This window comes from Ursus americanus, chromosome 33 (genome assembly GCF_024610735.1).
Source record: "Ursus americanus isolate L20-20 chromosome 33, mUrsAme1.1.p, whole genome shotgun sequence".
Lineage (NCBI taxonomy): Eukaryota > Metazoa > Chordata > Mammalia > Carnivora > Ursidae > Ursus > Ursus americanus.
Window position 1 is genome coordinate 24,984,549 of NC_142159.1, and position 15,472 is coordinate 25,000,020.

The 15,472-nt window shown below is 49.0% G+C and overlaps 1 long non-coding RNA gene across 1 annotated transcript; it reads left to right on the forward strand.

Annotated features, from left to right (window-relative positions):
• Positions 1-10,321: 10,321 nt before the first annotated feature.
• On the forward strand, positions 10,322-11,446 carry LOC123796173 (uncharacterized). The gene is made up of 2 exons (XR_006780687.2): positions 10,322-10,388; positions 10,595-11,446. It is a non-coding gene; the product is annotated as an uncharacterized LOC123796173 (long non-coding RNA).
• Positions 11,447-15,472: the final 4,026 nt, after the last annotated feature.

Sequence of the window (15,472 nt, forward strand, 5' to 3'; positions counted from 1 at the left end):
TGAACACGCATTTCTGCCAAGAAGATAATCAAGTGACCAAGAGGCACGTGAAAAGATACTCAACGTCACTAATCATCGGGGAAACGCAAATCAAAACCACAGTGAGATACGACGTCACACTTGACTTACACTTCCCATCGCTTCACTCCTTTAGGATGCTCTTATAAAAACAATGAAAAAATGTGGAGAAACTAGAACCCCTGTGCATGGCTGGTGGGGATGGAAAATAGCAAAGCCTGTGGAAAACAGTACGGCAGTTCCTCAAAAAATTGAAAACAGAATTACCATAAGATCCAGGGATTTTACCTCTGGGTGAAAAAGAATTGAATCGAATTGAAGTCAGGGATCCAAAGAGATCTTTGTACACCCAAGTTCGTTGCAGTGATATTCACAGGAGTGGAAACAACCCAGGCGTCCACCAGCACGTGAATGAGCAAAGAAAATGTGGTGTATCCACACAACAGATGCTAAGGATTCACGTGTGTCGCCTCAAAAGTCCAATGTTGAAGCCTTAACCCCAAATGGGATGGTATTTGGAGGTGGGGCCTTTGCAAGGAGATTAGGTTTAGATGAGACTGTGAAGGCGAGGCCCCGTGATGGGGTCAGTGCCCTCGTAAGAGGAGACGCCAGTCCACTTGCTCTCCCGCTCTCTGTCCCCACCACTGACGGTGTAGACAGAAGGTGGCCCCTAGAAGCCAGAAGAGCATTCTCACTAGAAATCAACCATGCTGCCATCTTGATTTTGGACTTCCAACTTCCAGAACTGTGAGAAAATGCGTTCCTATTGTTTGTCTCCCAGTCTCCGGTGTCTCGCAAAGGCAGCCCGAGCGAAGACAATGGAATATTATCCTGCCTCACAAAGGAAAGAAATCCTGATACACACTAAAACAAGGCTGAACCTTGAGGGCATTCTGCTCAGGGACATGAGTCAGTCACAGAAGGACATCACTGCAGGATTGTGCCTGCATGGGACAGCTTGAGAGACAGGTGAGGTAGAAGCTGGCTGGCAGGGGAGGGCGGGGGAGGGCGGGGAGGAGCACAGGGAGTCAGTGTCTCATGGGGACAGAGTTTCAGTGTTGCAAGATAACAATGGCTCTGGGGATGCACGGTGACGACGGGTGTGCCACGGCGTGAGTGTATTTGATACCACACAGCTGCACACTCACAATTGGCAAATTTTGTTGCGTCTAATTTACCACAATTTAAAATTTTTTTATATTATTTTTTCCCACAATTAAAAAAATAAATAATATTCTTTTCGAAGGTCATAGCGGCTCACACGACATAATGCTTCCTGTTCAGGCGCTTTATTTGTTTCAGGGACTGGTCCTCAGAACCGCCCTGGAAGATGAATAATATGCTTCGCATTCGTCCCATCGGGAAACTGAGGCACTGGCCCTCGTCGGCACCCGGCAGTGCCTGGGCGGGATCCAGCCCGCAGACGGATTTGCAGGTAGGGTTTTACTGGAGTCCGGCCATGCCCATTCATGACCCATCGTCTCGGCTGCTGCCACGATCCACCTGCGGACTGGAGGGGTTGCCGCAGAGACGGCGCAGCCCCCGAAGCCCGGAATATTCGCCTCCAAGTCAGGGCAGCTTCGCGCACCGTTTGCAGGGCCCAATGCGAAACGAAGGTTCGAGGCCCCTCGTTTATAGACTGTTGAGACTCTCAAAGCAGAGGCAGAAGAGCGTTAAACCAAACGTGTCCCCTCTGAGCCGGTGGCCCCTGTGATTGTCCAGCATGAGGCCCAGGAAGGCGCCTCCTCCGCCCTTCACAGAAGAGCCGAGCAACCCTGCGCTAGAAAATCCGGGGAGCCGCCCTAACGTCAGAACGAGGGTTCGGAGCGAAGCAGGGGTCCCGGATCTGTGCTCCTGACCTCTCTACTTCTCTGGGGGCTCCCGCCAGAGCGCCGGTGCCCTCAAGGAGACTCCGAGTTTGAGCACAGGGTGTCCACAGAGCCCAGAGACCGCATGGACGAGGCAGCTCTAACCGGTTCCTGCGACAAGTCCTGAACCCGTGCCCTGCTCTCCACCTCCCCCAGCACCGCGGCTGACTCACCTGGATGCCTGTGAAGGCTCCTCCCCCGTTTCCTGGTCGCCTCCCCTCCGACCCTCTCCCCTCCACCACCCATTCTGCTCACCTGTCGCTTCCTCCCTTTGGACCCCTGTGGCCTCCCGGCTCTGTCCCAAACAAGCCTGGCTCGCTGGCCTCAAGCCCTTGTCCTGGCTTCTCCTTCCAGGGCACCCGTAGGCTCTCCGGGTCTCACGGCTGCCCCGTGTCTTCCAGGTCTCAGCTCAGATGTCCTCTGCTCCGAGGGGCCTTCCCGAGCCCCTCAGTCCCTGTGACAGCAGCTCGTAGCTATCCTGCAGACTCGCTTGCCCCCCGCCCGTCTCCCTCCTTTCCCCGCGAGAGGGCATCTCCAGGGCCCACGCCTGGCATAGCAGGTGCTCGGTAAGTGCTTGCTGACTGAATAAATGGAGTATCAGAGTGATCTTCTTCTTTTTTTTTTTTTTAAAGATTTTATTTATTTATTTGACAGAGATAGAGACAGCCAGTGAGAGAGGGAACACAAGCAGGGGGAGTGGGAGAGGAAGAAGCAGGCTCATAGTGGAGAAGCCTGATGCGGGACTCGATCCCAGAACGCTGGGATCACGCCCTGAGCCAAAGGCAGGCGCTTAACCGCTGTGCCACCCAGGCGCCCCTCAGAGTGATCTTCTAACTGGAGAGTCCATCGTCTTAAATGCAAAAGTTATCCATCTACCGCGATGTGTTCACTCCCTAGGGGCCTGAGGCCAACGACCTTAGGCAAGTCATTTGACCTTCTCGAGACTTGGTTTCCTTTTCTGTGACACCGAACGTCGGCCGAGAGGGCTCGTAAGACTCTTCCCCAATTCTGCATCACTACTCACTGCAGACCCCTCTGTTGCCATTTGCCACCCTTCCCACTGGGGAAGGAAGAAAAAAGGACCCATTTATTGTGTCCAGGGAAAGAGATGAAGCTTCCGACCCTACAAAGAAAAGATGTCCTTGTCTCGTCTTCACGTGTCCTGCCTTCGGCACCATGTTTTAATGCTGTAGCTTTCGAACGTTTTGGGACATCAAGTGCAGCCCTGAGCTCCTCCGGAGGTCCTGACGGGGCTGCCGCGCCTTGGACCGAAGGGAGCAAACCCACCGCCAGCTCGAGGCTGGTGCTGAAGTCGCTTTAAGGTCCCGTCACGTGGAACGCTGAAGAGTGAACGTGCAAAGATTCCTTTGAGTGTCTTCAGTCTAGACTCCAAATGCCTGAAAGTCTGCACATAATCATTAACTTTTATTAGGGACGTATCGGGCTTTACTGCAGAAATAATGTAATTATTTGCTAGCTCCCCATTAGCTCTCACTCGTAGGGGCAGGAGGACCTGTGTGGAGAGCTGCTAGATTTGGGACAGAGGTTTTCCTCGGGCACTTTCCAGTTATTACAGCCAGGGAAAGGCCATAAAGTTGACATCCGGCACCAGATCACTTTTACAGCTGGAAACCACCGAAGCTACTGTAGTTTTGTTCTAAGACTACAGCTCGAGTGTGAAACATCTCAGCATCCCACTTGCTACCTGTATTTTTATTTTATTTTATTTTATTTTATTTTATTTTATTTTATTTTATTTTATTTTATTTTATTTTATTTTATTTTATTTATTTTTTTAGTGGCAATAGCAGATACCAGAGTCAGGATATTATTTTCTCTACCTTGAGTGCTTTCATGCACTTCGACTAATAGGGCCTTCCCCTTCCTGGCTCCCATTATCAGGTTGCCTGCGACACCGTGACCCTTTCCATCTCTCCAATATCCAAATCTGTGCGATGTGTCTCAGGAGAGGCAGAAGTTAGTCACCAACACCCAATGTTACAAATAGCCTGTCCCCAGCTTTTCTAAAGAGCTAGCCGAGCTTGGGAATCCGTGTTAGCGAGGACCCCGGTGACTGGCTCACTGCTCTTGCAGAGCGAATAGTCACAGGATGAATATAGGGTCACTGAAAATTTTTCTTTTTGGAAAATGGGAACTTTCATTTTTCACAGCTTTATTGAGATACAGCTCACATGCCAGCCAGTTCACCCACATCAAGTGCACAACTCTATGGCTTTTTGTGTATTCATAGACTTGTGCCACCATCACCATGATCAATTTTAGAACATTCTCGTCACCCCAAAGAGAAACCCTCATCAATTAGCTATCATCCCTTCCAGTCCTCCCTTGCTGCCAGCCCCTGGCAACCACGAATCTGCCTTCTGTCTCCATGGATTTGCTTATTCTGCACATTTCATATAAATGGAATCCTACAATATGCGGTCCTTTCTGCCTGTTTCTTTCCTTTTGCGTACTGTTTCCAAGGTGCATCCCCACTGTGGCAGGTGTCAGTGCTGCGTTCCTTTTACTGCCAAATAATAGTCCATGGTGTGGATGAACCCCTTTATCCATTTATGGATTGATGAGTTACAGAATTTTAATGCTGGAAAGGACATGGCAGGTCCTCCGATGCAGCCCTCAATTTTACGAAGGAGAGAGGAAGCACACAGAGGGGAGGTGACTTGTCCAAAGTGACACAGCCAGACTGGGAGGTCTGACAGTAGGGCTTTGGTTTTGTAAATCATGAAATATTTCATGATACTGAAAAGTATAGAAAAAAAATGTAGTGAATTTTCAGTTCATAGTCTTCACCCATTTCCCTTTTGTGTTCCCTTTTATTTAATTACTTGTAAGAGTTCTTAGTAAATCCTAAAAGTGAATCATTTGTTGTTTATAAACTGTACCTCTCTTTTCCCAGTCTGTGGCTTGCATTGTCCTTTGTTTCTGCTGTTGCTGAAGTTTGGTGAACAGAAGTTTCTAATTTTAATGAATTGTCTGTCTTGTTATTTGTGGTTTGTACTTTCTGAGTCTTGGTTAAGAAATCCTTTGTGGGGCGCCTGGGTGGCTCAGTCTTTAAGCATCTGCCTTCAGCTCATGGTGTGATCCCAGGGTCCTGGGATGGAGCCCCGCATCGGGCTCCATGCTCTGCTGGGAGCCTGCTTCTTCCTCTCCCACTCCCCCTGCTTGTGTTCCCTCTCTTTTTTTTTTTTTTTTTAAGATTTTATTTATTTATTTGACAGAGAGAGACACAGCCAGTGAGAGAGGGAACACAAGCAGGGGGAGTGGGAGAGGAAGAAGCAGGCTCCCAGTGGAGAAGCCTGATGCGGGGCTCGATCCCAAGACTCTGGGATCACACCCTGAGCTGAAGGCAGACGCTTAACAAATGAGCCACCCAGGCGCCCCTTGTGTTCCCTCTCTTGCTGGCTGTCTCTCTCTCTGTCAAATAAATAAATAAAAATATTTTTTTAAAAAAAAATCCTTTGTTAGTATTCTCCTAACTTTCCCTCCCAATGTTTTCAAATTTTGCTTTTCACATTTAATTCACCTGGAATGTACTTTTGTGTTTGGTATGAAGTGAATTAACTAATTTTTTTCTGGATGCACAATATGATTTTCAGCACCAATTATTGACCACTCCAGTCTTGTATCACTAACTTGTTGTAGGGGAGAAAAAAATATCTTTTTCCTTATACTCTTCTAGGTTCTTTGGCAGGGGCTCTGTGGCAAAGACAGATCAACAAAAAGCATACATTTACTTAGTATAAGCTCTACATGACCCAGGAGTCTTCCCAAGGAAACGAAGACCTGAAGAATAGTTAAATCTGAGTGTTTTTATACTGGCTTTGATGAAGAGTGGAAAGTCATGGGAAAACATGATAGGACAATGGTGTATGAGCCAAGAGGAGTAAACTGGGGGAAACTTAGGAAGGTCTATTCATTCAGATTTCTCTTGGCATCCCCCAGTCTTTGGAGATAAGGATGCTCCTTTTCTCTGGGTACGGAGAGGGCACCTGTCCCATGAAGGCCTATGATCTATTTCAGGGGAATGTCAAAGAGTCCTTCCTGCAGTTGTCATTGCTCAAATTCCTTCCATTTAGATTATTCAATATGCCCAGGTGCCATATTTGGGGGAAGCATGCCTCAAACCCTGTCATGACAGTGCCACCTCTACCACATAAATAATACCCATATATCTCAGGTTTAATTTGGGGCTCTGTTCCTTTAGTCTGTTTGTATACCTCTATGCCAATACCACAAGTCTCAATTCCTGTAAGCTTATAATAAGTCCTAATATTTAGAAAGGCAAGGCCCACAACCTCTCACTTTTCTCTCTTTCTTCAAAATAGTATTAACTAGTTGTCCTAACTTGTTTGCTTTTCCATCTAAACTCCAAGATAAGCTTGTCAATTCCTCAAAATTCCTTTTGGGGCTTTGACTGGTATTGCATTGAGTTGATATATTAATATGGCATGTACTAACATTTTTATGAGATATTTAAGATCTCTATCCATGAAGATGGTATATAGCTCTCCTTTTTAATACATTTCAATACGTCATTTTAAATAATTTTATAAGTTGTCTAATTTATGTTATAAATTTTTTAATTGTAGTTCTACAAATTTCTTTACAGAAATCATACACATATTTTGTTATATTTATTCCTTGGTTATATAATTTTTCTTGCTCTTATAAATGGTAGTTTAAAAATTGTACTGTTGTTGGGGTGTCTGAGAGGCTCAGTCAGTTAAGCGTCTGCCTTTGGCTCAGGTCATAATCCCAGGGTCCTGGGATCGAGCCCCACATCAGGCTCCCTGCTCAGCGGGGTGTCTGCTTCTCCCTCTTCCACTCCCCTTGCTTGTGCTTGTGCTCTCTCTCTGTTAAATAAATTAATTAATTAAATCTTAGAAAAAAAAAAGTAAAAATAAAAAATAAAAATTCTACTTTTGCCAATATATAAGAATACACTTGAATTTTAAGTATTAACCTGAAATTCAACAACCATGATAAACTTTTAGTTCCAAAAAATGTATTAGTTCAAACATTCTCTTGCATTTTTATGCAGATGATCACTTTATCTGTGATCTATGACGGTTTTGTTTTTTCTTTTATACCGTACACCTTTTATTGATTTTTCTGTTCTTAATGCACAGGTTAGGACTTGAATCCTTCATATGGTTGAATGCAAGTGCAGACAGTGGGCACTGCTGTGTCATGCCTGACATTAAAGGAAGGCTTCTCATTTAATCTTTTTTTTTTTTTTAAGATTTTATTTACTTGAGAGAGAGAGAGAGAGAACGAGTGGTGGGGAGGGGCAGAGGGAGACAGAGAGAGAAGCAAACTCCCCGCTGAGCAGGAAGCCCAACACCGGGCTCCATCCCAGGACCACGAGATCATGACCTGAGCCGAAGGTAGACGCTTAACTGACTGAGCCACCCAGGTGCCCCCTCATTTAATCTTAAAGTATGATATTTGCTGTAGGTTTTTGGCAAATGTCCTCCACCCCGTTATGGGGGATCCCTTCTATTTCTAATGAGTTATGAATCTTTAATCTGGTTTTAAGAACAGTTTTTATTAATTCATATTTTCATTACAGAAGTAAGATATGCTCATAGAAAAGAAATCAAATAGGAAGAAAGTAGAAACGCACCTTTCCAGCCCCAGCCCTTCTCTTCAAACAAAACCACTGTTAACATTTTGTTTTTCCTTCCAAAAATTCTCAGTGCACATATTAGCAGATAGTTGTATGCCCTGTTTTTCCACACGAAGAGATCACACTGTACTCCCGTTCCGTAACTGGATTTTTTCAAATAAAGCATCTTGGACATGACGCTATGCCAGCACACATAGGTCTACTTCATTCTTTTGAATGGCTGCAACATATCCCACCGGATGGATGCCCATGGTTGTTTAACCAGTTCCCTAGTAAGGTACCTGTAGGCTGTTTCCTCGCTTGTCTGTTAGTCTGCGTGCGGCTGTTACACATCACGCCTTAACGAGCAAATCTTTGTGCTTTTGTGCCGGTACATCAGCAGGACCAACAGGAAAAGTTCCCAGTTGTGAATCTCATTGTCTAACTCCCAAGCTTCCTTCCCTGAATCACCCTGCTCTTCACTAAAGGAGACTCAGGAAGACCGCCCTGGCCTCAATCAAGACCCTCCAAAACACGTGGGTCTTTGCGTCTCCTTCTCTCCCTGACAAGAAGTCAGGCCAGGGACACGGAGGGCAGTCAGCCCGCTTGCTGGTGCTGTTCCTGTGGACCCATGGGTTCCTCTTGGCCTGTCTTAGCCACTGCAGACTTTGGACCCAATTGTTTATCTAGACTCACAGTGTCTCCTGCTCCTTCCTCGTCCATGTCCTGCCTACTTGGGTGCCTGGTACGTGTGGGCTCCTCCCCACGTTCAAGGACACCCGGGGTCTTGGACTTCGCTCCATGGTCTCTGCTTGCTCTTCCTGACGCTGACTCGCACTCTGCGTCTCCTGCCTCTTTGACTTTCGATTTGTCCTTCTTGTAAAAACTGACTTCCCACCCCCACCCCTTGCCTGATCTTGGTCCCATGCCTCTGAAGGGGGATCAAAATATGCCATCCTAAAATATGCTACTTTGGCAGAAGGATAATTTTGGACTGAAGGCAACTGAGAGTAAGTGACCACAGGAAGGGCTTTCTGCTCCCCAGCTGTCTGCCGGACCCTGCCAGTGAGGGTGTCCTAGGCTTCTCTTGTACCAGGACAGGGGGAGCAACGCTATCGCCAGAGATGGAGGTAGCGTTGAGGCGGCTCTGCATAAGCAAACCTTATGAAATAACCCTGTCTGCCATTGGTTCCCCCATATATTTCCCTTCCCACAATTTGCTGCCCCCTAGAAACCCCCCCTTTTTGTCTTGGCTCTTTTCCACAATACAGTGCCTTTTGTTGAAATGGTACACAACCCCCAAGTCTAATGGGGGGTTCTTTGTGTTTTCAGTTTTCTGTGACACCCCCGTGTATGTAAAACTAAAAATAAAATCGGTATGCTTTTTTCTCCTATTAATCTGCCTTTTGTCAGTTTAATTTGCACACCCCACTCACAAACCTAAGAGGGCTGAGGAAGCTTTTCCTCCCCTCCATTCTCAGCCACAACCCTGTGCCGACGAAGGGCCCACGGGGAGTGCTTACTCCACTGAGCACAGTCTCTCACATACGCTCTACCCTCCAGCCAGGTGATCTTTTAAAATAAACACCAAATCGCCTTACTTTCTCTTTTAAGATCTTTTTATGGCATCTCAATGCACTTCGAGAAAACCCAGACACCACTTAGTGACCTGCCTCTGGTTCCCCCTGGCAACTCCTGTCACCACAGGGGGCCACAAGCTGCTCCTTCCTCAGTTCCAGCCCTTTCTCTCTTCCTGGTTTGGGTGTGCTGCTCTGTCTGCCGGGCGTGCCCTCCACCATCTCCGCGAGGCTCAGCGTCCTCCCCATTAGAAGGGGATATCCTTTATCGCAGCAGCCCCTGTCCTCCTCTGCCGGCTCATCATGTTTCCCCCACCAGACTGCAATGGATTTTCCTGGGAGGAATTACCTGTCCCCCAAAATACGTGTCGACCAACAGGCCCCACCTTCCCAAAGGATGTGGCAAAAACCCAGCCACTCAGACTCTCTCCTCTGGAATTTGACCCCTGACAGTCTGGCATTTGAATTTTCAACAACAACAAAAGAGTTGGAGCAGATTTATTTCAAAGGTGGCGCCCTGAAGGGAATGGCCCTTGGCTGTTGTTCTTTTGACAATCTGTCCCCCTGGCTGCTTCTCCCCACCCTCTCTCCCCCCATTCCTGCCCATCCCCCTCCCTTCTTTACACCCCCTCCTTTTCCTTCTTTTCTAAGAGTTTCCCCTTCTCTCCCCTAGTCTCCCCTCCTCATCAATCCAGCTGACTGAATTTCTCTTCTTTGCACTCAAAGAACCTTCTGACACTCTCCACCGCTTCCCTCCCCTCCTCTGCCCCCGCCCCCGCCTCCCCCATCTATCCGGAGCCCTCTATAAATATTTGGTGAAGGAATTAACAAAGGCTAATAATGAACGTGTGGCACTTTTCAAGGGGAGGAAAGACACACCGAACAGGAGTGAAGCCTTTCGAGAAAAGCGCAAACAGCGGAACGATTCCTGAATCATATGCTGTTGGCTGTTTATGCCGCTTCCTTGGGCGCAGCCACGCGGCTTCTAGGAGCCGGCTGGGAGGGATGAACGAAGCTCTGTACCCACATCCCTCTGCACTGAATCACCCGTCGCACCACCTTCACCCCTGTGGCTGATATCCGCGGTAAAAGTATGGGATTTTTTATTATTACTAGTATTCTGATGAAAGGGAACCTTTACTTGATGAAGGAGTGGAACTCCATTTTCCAATAATTTTCTAAATGCTGGAGACCGGCTGTTTCACCTCTTGACCTCATGTGTTGCTAAACGGATTCTTTTCTCTTTCGGACCACGATGTGTTGCTGCGTTCCAGTGACCCAGAGGAAGATGTGGAAGTGAGTGCTGGGCGGGAGGGAGACCGGCACAGCACAAGGAGCTGAAGGTGTCTGTCCCCAGGCTCCGCGAGGGCCACCGAGTCCCAGCTCCCAGCACGCTGCAGGAGCTCAATTAATCCATGTTCCATGGCTGCCTCTTGCTCCTGGTGTTTTTGTTCAAAGGCTAACGTGGCAATAAAGCAACTTCTTTTTTCCTCTTGTTTCAGACGTAAACTAGAGAGATGGAATTCGGAGTTGGAAGATCCTCTCCCAGCGTCCGTCTGAACAGGAATTCCCTCTAGACCCTTTCTGCATTTCTGCACAGTTCTGGATTTGGGCAGTTTTCCCTTCTGTGAGGCCAAAGACCATATTGCAAGTGTAGACAAAACGAGTCTACACTCGAACATGTGATCAGTCCTCAAACATTTGGAGGCATCCTATCCTTTTCTCTGGGACCAGCCCCCAAGCCCTCAACTAAAATAACCTCCCGCCTCCCCATCCGACTCACTCTTTCCACTACCACTCCACCCCCTTAACCGTAGACCAACCTCTGTCTATTCCCCAAAACCGGGGTCTCCAGGCCTGAGTCCCGGCCCTTCTTCCCCAATCACTCTAAAGGGTCTATCTCACTCATGCCCATGACTCTAAACATCTTAGTCACTTAATGTTTTCCAGATTCACACGTGCGGCCCCGACGCCTGGTCCCCACGCCAGACCCACACCTTCACTCAGCTCTCTGGCCCCTCCCTTGATGTCACACCACCTCACACTCTACCTGCTCCCACCTGGCCCCTCTCTTAGCAAGCAGCAGCCCCTTCGCCGCAGCTCAGACGCAAACCTGGGAGTCCCGCTGCTTTCTTCCTTTCCCTCCCCTCCTCAATCCCAATTAATCTCCAAGGCTTATTGCTTGTATCTCCACGGCTTCTCGAATCCCTCCTACTCTCTACCACCCCTGCCATCACTCTAGTGCAAGAATTTCTTGTCTGAGTGGTTAGAGGAGCCTCCCCTCACTCCTTTCGAAAAACCCATTGATGACTTCCCATGGGACCTAGAATAAAATCAAAATATGAGCCACCGTCCCTGACTCTTCACCTTCATCCTCTGAGTTTCTACTCTGATCACAACCGTCTACACTCTGGCCTTATTTTGGCTCCTTGGGAAAACCAATCTCTTTCTACCACAGGGCCTTTGCATATGCAGTCTGGGTACCCTCCTTCTGGCAAGGTTGCCTCCTGCTTCCCTGAGCCCCCTGGTACTTTCGTATAACACCTAGACCAATGTGTCATTTAACAAGAAATTTGTGAATACTTACTTATACATATTTTTGCTGCATGCCTGTTGCCACAACTAGATTCTAAATTCCATGCAGGCAGAAATCTGGTCTGTTATCTTTCTCCCATGTCATTCCCAGCACCTAAGAAAGCTCTTGGCACATAGCAGGTGTTTGCTAACTATTTGCTGAGTGAACATGCTAATGGTTCAAGCATACATCTCCTGCCAGGCTCTCCGCTGGTGGCCCATGGGCTAAGCAGCTCTAACTACTCAAAACCCACCTCATGCTCTCTCTCCCCAGTCTGTTTCTCCTTGCGTAACCTGGGTCTCAGTGAACAGCCCCATGACCCTGGGGGCCACCATCACCCCCACATTCAGAGTCAGGCCAAGTCTTGTCCATCCTATCTCCTTAATAACTTGTATTTCTGTGCCGAGCTTGCTTGCTTTTTCTTTTTTTTTTTAAGATTTTATGTATGCATTTGAGAGAGAGAGCATGATGGGGAGGAGGAAGCAGAGGAAGAGGGAGGGAGAAGCAGACTCCTCACTGAGCAGGGAGCCTGATGTGGGGCTCGAAGCCAGGACCCTGAGATCGGGACTGAGCCAAAGGTAGACACTTAACCGACTGAGCCACTCAGGCGCCCCTCTGGGCCAAACTTTCTGTCCTTACCGCTCTGAAGGTTCTGTTCAACCTGCAGACCTCACACCCAGTTGCCTTTATAGCTTCTGATCCCAGGACACCCTCCTTCCAAAATTGCTGTCTGCACCCCATCAGCAAAGCACCGTTCCTAACTTCCGCATGAAAACATCACTCCTTCCTTTGTCATTGGTTGGGGGGACATCTCTCTGTCCCACTCACCCCCCACCCAAGAGAGGGTCAACTTCCCCTACCAGTGTGTTTGCAAGAAGGGACTGAGCGCCCCTTCCCACACCAGCCATGCCCTGCTCCTTGGTGCCTGCAGCTTTCGAACTTAGGGAAGACTTGGCAGGTCCACTTGGCTAGGAAACCAGCAAGGCCATATCATGTTCTGGGATATCCTCTTTGTTCAGAAATAAAAATGATGCTTTGATCTCCACCTGCCGACTCCTGTCCCAAGTGCACCATCCTAGTGCCTACCCCCGGAACAGCGAACCTTAAACGTAAGATAAAAGCGTCTGGCACAGAAGTTCTTCAGAAATATCAGGTAAGAGAAACTTGATAGGGAAGAGGATTATTATCAGCCCCGGTAAACCTCAGCAGTCCTGCCAAGCCCCGGCTCTGGGGACTCACACATCAAGCCAGGGGATGTGTTCATCCAAAGTAAAGCTGTGCACTCGAGTGGGAGGGAAAGAACAGCACTTCATGAGCAAGCCCCAAACCACACCATGATCCCTCAAACCAGAGTGGGGCTGCCGAGAACCAGCGCGCCCGGTCTCTGCGGGGGCTGCTTTCATTTCCTGCAGCCTGCAACCCACTTACTCTGCACTGAGGGCCAGTGCTCGCTGGGGCCATGACTCAAAGCCTTGTCATCTTCCGATTAGCTTCTCCTTCTTCCCCCTCCTTCTCCCCCTCTCCCTCCTCCCCCTCCTCTCCCTCCTTCTCTCCCCCTTCTCCTCCTCCATCCCCTCCTCCCCCTCCCCCTCCTCCTCCCCTTCCTGTACCTTCCCCTCCTAGTTCTCTCTCTCCCCCTCCTCCCAACCAAATCCCAGGTCTGCCAGGTCTACCTCTGAATGATTCCGGGACTGTGTCCTCCCTGCACTGCTCCTGCTGCTTGCTTCTCCGGAGGATTTATTCCCAATTCCCAGCTGCATGGCTCCCAACCAACCCTCCCCCACTCTGCAGCCAGAGGCCTCCTTGCTCTTGTCATCCCCAACTTGGAAACCCCTTGACAGCTCCCACTGCTCACAGAATAAAGTCCAGACATGTCCCTCATCAGCTCCTTTTTCAGCTTCTGGTCTTCTCGGCCTCCCCCTGGGCCCATCAAGCAGGCAGGGGAGGGGGGGAGGGGGCAGACACACGAGCCTTCTTTCCCCCACAGGCCCTGCCATCCGCAGACGTCTCCTGTCCTATTAACCTCTCAAAGGTAGGACGCCCGTCCAGATTCTTAGTTCGAAATGGCAAAACTGACTGGCTAATTTAGACAGAAGGACAATGCTGGCAGGGGACCGTCTAGAGCAGCAACCAGTAGGAAGGCTCAGAAACAGACTTTAAAACGGCCAGGGTGCCGCACACCTTGGGCCAGGCCATTTTCGGGGTCCGGTCACGTGCGCTGTAACCACAGCTGGGGCACAGTCTGCGATCACCATAACTTGCTGTGGGTCTGTACTTACTTCGAAATAAGCAGTTTTAACGAAAGAAAGACGAGCCAGAGCCAGACACGGACAGGGCAGGGATGCTGGCCACGGCAGACAGGCCCGTGCTGCGCACACCCATTATTGTGCGGGGCCGACGGTGCTGGCGAAGTCTCGCACCAGTCCCCACTTCCACATGTGCCACCCGAGAGCACCGGATCAGCCGCACCCAGGTCTCCGATCCATGCCCCAGCTACGAGGGAGGAGACAGGCTCGTCCTCACCCGTCTGTCCAGGCAAGTGAGGTCTGTTCCCACCAAGGCTCCCAACTAGGCAGCTAAAATCAATGATGGGAAGCCAAGGAACAGGGCACAGTCCTCTGCAGGGAAAGTCTGTGGCCCCGTAGCCAGGAGAGTTTGCATATCTTTATCACAGCAGCGCTGCGACACCCGAGTCATTGGTCATTCAACGGACATTAACAAGCGCCTACCTGGGCCAGCCGTGCAGGGGCTGCTGCAGACAGCAAAGCAAGCAAGACGCGTGTGCTCAGCGTGCTGGCCGTTCTCCCCGGCCGTCCCGCAGGTTTCCTCCCTCTTTGCCTGCTGGGACCCCCTCCACAGGAACATGCAGAAACAACATGGGACAGGAGAAATCCTGCTTTCCCGTGGCTCCCGTGGCTCCTGTGGCTTCCATGGCTCCTGGCAACACTGCTCCTTTGTCTGCTGTGACCCCCCAGGTGTCCTGCCCTGATCATTTTCCGTTTCCCTTTCGATTGTGCTATGCATTCCTGAGATTACTCTCAGAGGTCCCTATTTTGTATTTGCCCATGGGTAGGTAACTTTCTTTTCTTTTTAGGTACCTGCTCTTAAACATCTCATCTTCCCCCTGGAACGAACCCTGGGGAACCCTCTTCGGAAAGAAAGTCGTTTGTAATGACACAGTTGGAACTACTCTGAACCGATCTCCCCTTTTGAGATGCATGTCTTAGAACCATGAGACTTCCCCACACCTTTTGAGATCTCCCATGCCTAACTCTGTGTTATCCTTCCCGGATATCGTGAATCCTAAAATCACACAGTTGGCTACTTCCAGATGTCTATCATGTCTATTTGGCTAACAGTCCCTCCATAGGGTGGCCATTCCTGGGAGTAGTTCTGTTGAGACAAGAAATTGTTAATAAATCAAGAATTTGTCAGAAGCCTCACGATCTAGTTTCCACATAGTAACAAACATGGCCTTCTTAAAACATGTCACCCCCACTGTTGAACACCCTGAAATCCTCTGCCCTTCTCAACAAGCTTGTCCTGCACCACTCCTACTGTGTTCTTTCCACTCTTTGAATATCTCCAACCCTTTCCTGCCCCAGGACCTTTGCACCTGCTATGTTCACTCTCCTTTGCTTAGCTAGTTTCTCCTCTTCCTTTAGATCCTAGGGTGGATTTCACAACCTCCAGGAGGTTTCCTCTGATTACACTTCCCTCCTTAGGTCCCTCTCAGTTATTCTCCACCTTAGCTCCTTGCTTACTGAGTGCTGAGGTCATCTTGCAATTACAATATTTCTTAGTC